We start from the raw sequence: 9,116 nt of genomic DNA on the forward strand, positions 1-9,116 counted from the left end.
TGGAGCAACAGTAACAAATACAAATGACAATCGAGAGGAAATTAAGCGGAGAAAAAATATGGAAAATGTTTGCTATTATTCGGTTGAAAAGCTTTTGCCATCTATTCTGCTTTCAAAAAACTGCAAGTTATAATTTATAACACAGTTATAGGCCTATTACAGGTTGTTCTGTATGGTTGTGAAACTTGGATTCTCACTTTAGAGAGGAATAGAGGTTAAGGATGTTTTAGAGTAAGGTGCTTAGCAAAATATTTGGGGTTAAGAGGGATGAAATTACAGGAGAATGGAGAAAGTTACACAACGCAGAACTGCACGCATTGTATTCTTCACATAATTAGAAACGTTGAATCCAGACGTTTGAGATGTACAAGGCATGTAGCACATACGGGTGAATTAAGAAATTCGTGTAGAGTGTTAGTTGGGAGACCTGAAGGAAAAGACCTTTGGAGAGGCTGAGACATAGATGGGAGGATAATATTAAAATGGATTTGAAGGAGCTGGGATATGATACTAGGGACTGGATTAATCTTGCTCAGGACAGGGGCCGATTAAATCTACTTACATCTAAGGAAAAAGTTTTTGATGTCATGGTACTTATTTACTTATGGCTTTTAAGGAACGCGGAGATTCATTGCCGCTCTCACATAAGCCCGCCATCGGTCCCTATCCTGAGCAAGATTAATCTAGTCTCTATCATCATATCGCACCTCTCTCAAATTTATTTTAATATTATCTTCCCATCTACGTCTCGGCTTCCCCAAAGGTCTTTTTACCTCCGGCGTCCCAACTAACAATCTACATGGATTTCTGGATTCACTCATACGTGCTACATGCCCTGCCCATCTCAAACGTCTGGATGTCAATGTTCCTAATTATGTCAGACGAAGAATACAATGCATGCAGTTCTGCGTTGTGTAACTTTCTCCATTATCCTGTAACTTCATCCCTCTTAGCCCCAAATATTTTCCTAAGAATCACAAACACATTCCGAGGCTTATTGTATGGTTTTATAACAAGCTGTTTTTTACGATTATATTATTAACAAAATCACTAAAACAGGCAGATAGTTTTCTATCGGTTCCGACTACTGGATTATTTAGGTCTTAACTTCCAATTTGCATTGTTTTGTGTTATCAAACTCTCATATTTTCGTTATTCGAACATGAAACGTAAAAACATGCATTGGAATTTAGGGGTTAAAAAATATCTAAGAATACAGTAGGTTGGAACTTAGGAGCCAGGAGCTGGGTTGTGAAGTTTCTTTTCTTCTCCGGGAAGCAGTTTAATAAATTGACTGGAATTACTAGCGACAAAGAGCGACGGCGCGGTGTAGAGAATGGCTGGATTAATCTTTAACCCCTGCTTACAGATTTATAGCGATAGGCATCTCTGGGCACCGGCTTTAAATATAAGTTAATATTTAAGCAGACCGGCAGGGGTAGAACTGTTACGTGGGGAGATTGAACTCACCTGTTGGTGCTGTATCGATTGCCGTGTTCGTGTCGTGGGGTTGTTGCCAAGGGGAGGTGCAACTTTCTTACACGCCCCCGCATTCCATAGCGATACTATCTGTTACTTTAGCCCTGTGCTACCAAGGATCACATCTATTCTACAGTTTTTCTTTCACACACGATTAGCTAATTGATTGATTTCAATGACATCTACACGTATCTAATTTAGAAGAGCTTGTTTATATCTACAACAAACTTAGTGATTTAATATTTATCGCTTTTCTTCTTCATGAAGATATTATTATTATTATTGTTATTATTATTATTATTATTATTATTATTATTATTATTATTATTATTATTATTATTATTATATGCAGATGCTCAGATAAATTTGGCAGTCTCTGAAGATAATTCACAGCGACCTGTATATTAATGCCGTCACGTTTTGAAGTTGTGTTTATAATCAGTACTTCATTCCCCTCTCACTGCTATGCTAGTAAGTATGTATACTGAGAGTCACGTAAGAACAGTTCCTAAACAGGAAATACTACCGCCTTGTCAGTGTTGCCAACTGTTACCAGATATCATCATATGAAGTAAAATCATGATCGTACGTACTGAATGACTTATCTACTTACCGTACTTTACTTTTATGTTGGAGGGTTATCCTAAATAATTCAATAACTTGTAACATATTTTCTTAGGCAAACTATACGGGAAAGGGATCAACATGTTAGGTATTTTATCTGGCAATATGAAATTCATTGGTTTGACTAAATAATAGAAGACCTCGGGGGGTAAATATTGATAACCCTTAAAATTGAGATTGGCAGTTTTCTAGTTGTTAACAGCCTATAAGCTACATTATCTTTCATTTGATTAAATAATTATGTAAGCTTAATATGTTAACAAATGATTGGATTATGCTGCTTGAAAAATAGGGCAGTTCTCTGGTGTTTGCAGTAAAAATTTAAATATATGCAATTTGTGTATGTGGGTTATCATTATTTATGCCCGAAGTCTTCAATTGATTCACGAGACCTAAGCTAAAAATGTATTTTGTTTTACCACATGAAATTATTAGTACTAACTCCAAAAACCGAATATCACCATGAAATGTATGCTTAAGAATGCCTACTCGTAATAATTCTGCTATTCTAGTTATAATTGCTGTCACCGTGAGCATAATTCCTTCTTCATTATCTTCTTTCAATTAAATCTGAAAGAACAGAACGCCAGTATGGGAAGTTATCCCCACTCTCGCAGCAGGCTTTACGCTTTCTTGGTGGAGTCGCAGTCATGCTTTTTCCTCTTTTTGACATTATCGTAATAAAATCTAAACACGAAAGAAATTCATTAAAATGTGAAATGGTATTTCTATCGATCACCCATCTGCATTATCACATCCATATATGTTATATTTATTTACACTTCTCAGATTATAGTCTTGAATTGTAACCACAACGCAACACATAAAATAAATATTATGTATTAATATTAATACTGATATTAATTATTAATATGTTCATATTTCACTAGCTTCCAGTAACCGGCTCAGAAATCTAGTACAATTTTAACTTCAAGGAACTTCAGTACCGACAACGTCTGTCTCAGCTGCCAACATAACAATTACAAAATCACTTTCATTTGTAATATTTGTCAGTATCGAAATTCGGAACGAAGTTGGTAAAAGAAAATTCAACCTGCAAACTAGAAAATCACCACAATCCATGTAGTAATGGGGGGGGAAAATGGTTAGGTTTCACCCTTAGGGTGTTGAAGTAAGCTGACCCGGACTCTACTAGGTGACCATTTTGTATATGGAACGTAAGCGTGTGGCGCTGCGATCTTATGTTGTTACTCTGTGCGAGGGAGAAAAACATGGTCTATGAATAGAATAAGAGAACTATCGTGCTACACAGGTGATGTAGCAGCGGCGCGCTGTGTAGTACAAGCGACTGCTGTTCCACAAACAGAATGGTCGAGTAATACACAACAGAAACACAGATAGCCATTCCTATGAGCCGTGGCGTGCCGCTGACCTCTGAAATGTTGACATGCATCGGAAACGAGTTCAAATTTGTAATGACGGTGTAGCTACTACTCTAGTAAGAACACTATTGAAAACAAGAATACACAATACAGGCGAGTCTAGCCCCACGTACACGGTAGAGATTGGGTAGAATATTCTATTTTAAGCTTGTTTTATTCCAGAACAACACCAATCCATGTCTAAAAGTTTGTGTTATTGTGCATGTCATTCGAAAACTCGCTCAATTCGTAGACCTGTGGATAAAAGAAACTAGACCAGTCCTTTCATAAAAATGAACTGAACGCATTTTGGGATCACACACTTCAATTATGGATTATTTCAAATCGATAGAATTTAAAAATTTCCTTTAAAGAGACAAAAGTATAGCTTTATTGTATGAAATCCACTGAGAAGCAAAATAGTGATAAACAGACAAATTATGGAACAAATAATTTCTATCGATTTTTAAGCTACAATTTACACTCTTCGAAGAGAGAGATAGAGGGGGGTTTTGAGAATCATATCTGTGAAGGAAAGAAACAGTGTAATCCATGCATCTATTTAGTATTGGTCATTTTAAGTTTTTAAATTAATATTAATAATATTCTTGCGTGAAAGTTCATTTCATTTAATGTTCTGCCCAAGGGCAGGTTTTTCACTACAAATCCAATTTTCTCCAGTCTTTCCTATTTTCTGCCTTCCTTTTGTTTCTTCATATGATCCGTATATCTTAATGTCGTCTATCATCTGATATCTTCTTCTGGCCCGAACTCTTCTCTCGTTCACCATTCCTTCCAATGCATCCTTCAGTAGGCAGTTTCTCCTCAGCCAGTGACCCAACCAATTCCTTTTTTTCTTCCTGATCATTATTTCTTCACCCACTCTTTCCAACACAGCTTCATTTCTTATTCTGTCGTCCACTTCACACGCTTTATTCTTCACCATATCCACATTTCAAATACTTCTATTCGCTTCTCTTCACTTCGTCGTAATGTTAGCAGTAAAATTTATTCGTGTTTGTGTGTTATTATTTAACATACATTTTGAGTTATCATTCACATAAATCCATCACGTATGGAATTGAAACAGCTGAAAGTAGCAACAATTCCACAAAAAAGATGAAGTATTCATTGTTTTACTGCTGAAACATCATTGGCGACTAATAACCTATATGAACATTTGGAAAACGTAGCAGAAGGTGAAGAAAATCAATATGTAATACAGAAAAAGTTCCATTGGTGAAGCTAGTAAGACCAACTCCAATATAATTATGTTAAGTAATATCACTGATATGATTACTGCATTGCAAGCCCTGAAGTCAGAAAATATTGATGTTTCTGAACACATAAACTAAGATAATCACAAAGTTAAGTTTGGTTTGATACAACAAAGCAGCCATTTTCAACCGGTATGACACGAGAAAGTGAAAGAATGGCACAGCTCAAGCATTTTGTGAAGACACTCGCGATGTGCAGTACGGGAACAACGTTTCTGTCGAGGGGGTAGGAGTAGAAGGGAAGATCGAGCGTGTGTCTACCGAGTTCAAGGCAAAAACTAACCCATTCCCCTGTAATTCGTAAGTAGACTCATCCGATCTCGTGCGCAGCTCTGTAGGAAGAGTGGGGGAGTGTCTGGACGTAATGCATGCGCTGTAAAGGTTGTCAAAGCATGAATTGTAGAAATAAAACATGAAAGGAATAGTCACATTCAGTAAACACAGCATAGCTGTGTGATCATCAGAGAAGAGAATGACTGATACGCAGCCAGGGTTGCCAGATCAGTAAAGTTAGAATATCGTACCAACCTTGAATTGAATTGACTTTGAATTCAAGGGAGGGGGCACTACGACCCATCACTGCGACCTTATTAGCTCTATTGCTCAGACCCTCAAGCTAGGCACATTCCCAAACCCACACCGGCTGACTACACTAAGGTTCGCTGCGTATCCATATTTCCAGCAGGCAGCCCCACTCGTCTCTCCAGGCCAACCCCTTCCGTGCGTCCGGGAGATACAAAACAAAAACCGATAGCATCATGTATCTTGGAACATGGTTCTTGGTACAAGATGTTTTGTGTTCCAAGGCACTAGAGGATGCACGTTTAAACAAATATGACTGCCTAAACCTATTTACTCACCAGATGATAAGGAACACATCGTACTTAAATTTAAATTTAAATATACAGAATAAAGAATATAATTACAAACAAACAAGAGAAACAGAAATAAAATAATACAAACAATATAAAAAAAGAAGATACAGTAGTATTAATAAAATTTGAGACCGAGTGAGCAGCGCTCGTGTTCGGTCGCAGTTCAGATATAATATTAATAGGCCTATAAGAGAATATAAAATAAAATAAAATAGGAAATAGAATTTAAAATTACAGTTACAGAAATTATATAATGCAATATTAATATAAGAGAAATATAGAAAATAAAAAAATAATAATAATAAAAATAAATAAGTAAAATAAAATAGGAACTAAAGTTTAAATTACAGCGGCAATGGAATTATATAATATAATATTAACACTAGAGAAGAATAATATCGCACGTGAAAAGTAGGACTATATATTTCAAAATTATAGAATACAAATATAATATAGGTTGATTAATTCATGCACATAGGCTATAAATTTATTTAATCAAATTGAAGATATTAACACGTTTCTAATGTTCTTGTTATATGTTAGTAGGTTACATGTTAGAAGTTCTGAGTGTAATTTAGTTAAAGCATTGTACAAACGAGGGCCAAAATTAATGCTATGCTTTAGACCAGCAGGTGTGAGACATTTAGGTTCTACTAATGTTGAATTAATATTTCGTCTTGTGTCATAATTATGTGTCTATAATACAAACTTATTACGATTTTTATGATAAAATTTTAACAGCGTATACTTATAAATTTGTTCAATATTAAATATATTAAATTCAGAATAAATTAATTTAGTTGGATAATCGAAACGTTTCTTCAAACAAATTTTAATTATTCGTTTTTGTAGTAAATTTAACGGACTAAGATTAATTTTTGTACTTCCACCCCAAACAATTATACCATATTGAATGATAGACTGAATAATGGCCAAATAAACATTTCGTAGAACTCTAATGGGTAAGTTAATTGATAGTTACAAATACAATTTGGTTTTGTGTTAGAAAACATATAACAATGAACGAAATATTTACTTTTGGTGCCAAAAAATTGTTTCGTCCACAGAACGCACTTTTTGTACTAAATCAAACCGGAACTGTGACCAGAGCTACCTAGTGGCTTTCTCTACAATCTATTTCAGTTTGAGTCGGCTAGGGAGCAGACAAAGAAACAAAAAAAAAAAAATATTCAAGATACGCTATGCTCAAGGTACAACAGTCTCCCCAGCGTCAGTTTTTGGAAAATACGAAGATATCTAGTTGCCTTCAAGGGCCGAAATAGGTTTGAGGGTTATAAAACTTGCTGATGAGTTGCACAAACAAGCCTTGATAGTTACAAATACAATTTGGTTTCGTGTAGAAAACATATAACAATGAACGAAATATTTACTTTTGGTGCCAAAAAATTGTTTCGTCCACAGAACGCACTTTTTGTACTAAATCAAACCGGAACTGTGACCAGAGCTACCTAGTGGCTTTCTCTACAATCTATTTCAGTTTGAGTCGGCTAGGGAGCAGACAAAGAAAAAAAAAAAGATTCAAGATACGCTATGCTCAAGGTACAACTGTCTCCGCAGCGTCAGTTTTTGGAAAATACGAAGATATCTAGTTGCCTTCAAGGGCCGAAATAGGTTTGAGGGTTATAAAACTTGCCGATGAGTTGCACAAACAAGCCTTGATAGTTACAAATACAATTTGGCTTCGTGTAGAAAACATATAACAATGAACGAAATATTTACTTTTGGTACCAAAAAATTGTTTTGTCCACAGAACGCACACTTTGTAATAAATCAAACCAGAACTGTGACCAGAGCTACCAAGCAGCTTTCTCTACAATTTACTTCAGTTTGAGTCGGCTAGGGAGCAGATAAAATCGGAAACAAAAAAATGATTCAAGGTACACTATGCTCAAGGTACAACAGTGTCCCCAGCGTTAGTTTTTGGAAAATACGAAGATATCTAGTTGCCTTTAAGGGCCGAAATAGGATTGAGGATTATAAAACTTGCCGATGAGTTGCACAAACAAGCATGACTATTTTTTTTAGATTACTGTACACAGGCAAAGATAATGCAGTACATGAATTATGGCGCGCTCTGTAAAATAATGTTCATTTTGGGTGGCGGGAGAACAAAGGTTGGCTGCCATAATTCCATTAGCGTTTCTGTATGAGGATTGACGGTCTAATTGAACACACCCAGCGCGACGTTCGCAGCGTCATCTGTCCGTCAAATACACAAAAGCGCCACCGTGCTGCCACCACTCCCTCTGCAAATGAATTAAAAAATGAAAAAAGAATATATACGACTCCACCATGAATAGCTATGCTCATTTGTTTTGAAAATCCGGATTTAGTGACTGATGCTTTAGATAAATTATCCCATTGAAATTGATTTACATAAAAACTATGAAAGAGGAGGTAATTAAAGATTGCAAGATTCCATTCAGTTGCATGTGGTAATAACAGAAAAGGATTTATTGAAGGTTTATCTTTTTAATTATATCAGTCATACTCTTGAGTGGCGTAGCATGTACGTGCGCTCGTGTTTTGTTTATCCTCTTTCTTTTGTTCGCACGCTTTTGTTTTGCAGCTGTCAAATCCTTTGATGGCTTGACGTTGTTTATAGCGCGCTGTTACCTGTATAGAAGCGACACATTTAAAATATTGGGAAACACCCAGATGTCTCGAACATCGCAACAGGCGGGGGTGAAATTTTTAACATAAAGCAAAACAGGTGGGAAGCCCGGCGCAAAGAATAGTAACGGCAGCTGTGAATTGGTTACAGCGTCACGAAATGTCACCTTGACAACGACCCGGCGCTGAGTGCTTCCACGGGCCGATTCGATTGTGTTTTGTCAGGCCGAAGACGAAGGGGGCGCTTTGAAGAAGGTCAATAAATGCTTCTCTCGCAGCTCCCACCCGTGTCATATGTGACGACTTGTTTTGATACCGACGGTGCGTATGTTGTAGTAACATTTATGTCAAAACACGGTTCTGCTCTTATGATCTTTTACATTTAAGTTTTTTTATTATTAATATTGTATATCCAACATGCGGAACCCTGTTTTATACGACTGTATATTAGTTTTATTTATTTTAGTAGGTTATTTTACGACGCTTTATCAACAGCTTTGGTTATTTAGCGTCTGAATGAGATGAAGGTGATAATGCCGGTGAAATGAGTCCGGGGTCCAGCACCGTAAGTTACCCAGCATTTGCTTATATTGCGTTGAGGGAAAGCCCCGGAAAAAACCTCAACCAGGTAACTTGTCCCAACCGGGAATTGAACACGGGCCACCTGGTTTCGCGGCTAGACGTGCTAACCGTTACTCCACAGGCGTGGACTCTGTATATTAGTGTTGTAGATTAAGACATTATGGAAATTTTTATGTAAGTCTATAAACATAATTTCAGTATACATACCTAGAGAAAATAATATATAATTATAATTGAAACCATTATAGAAGAGAAAGACAGTA

Source organism: Periplaneta americana, chromosome 2, assembly GCF_040183065.1.
Source record: "Periplaneta americana isolate PAMFEO1 chromosome 2, P.americana_PAMFEO1_priV1, whole genome shotgun sequence".
NCBI classification, from domain to species: domain Eukaryota; kingdom Metazoa; phylum Arthropoda; class Insecta; order Blattodea; family Blattidae; genus Periplaneta; species Periplaneta americana.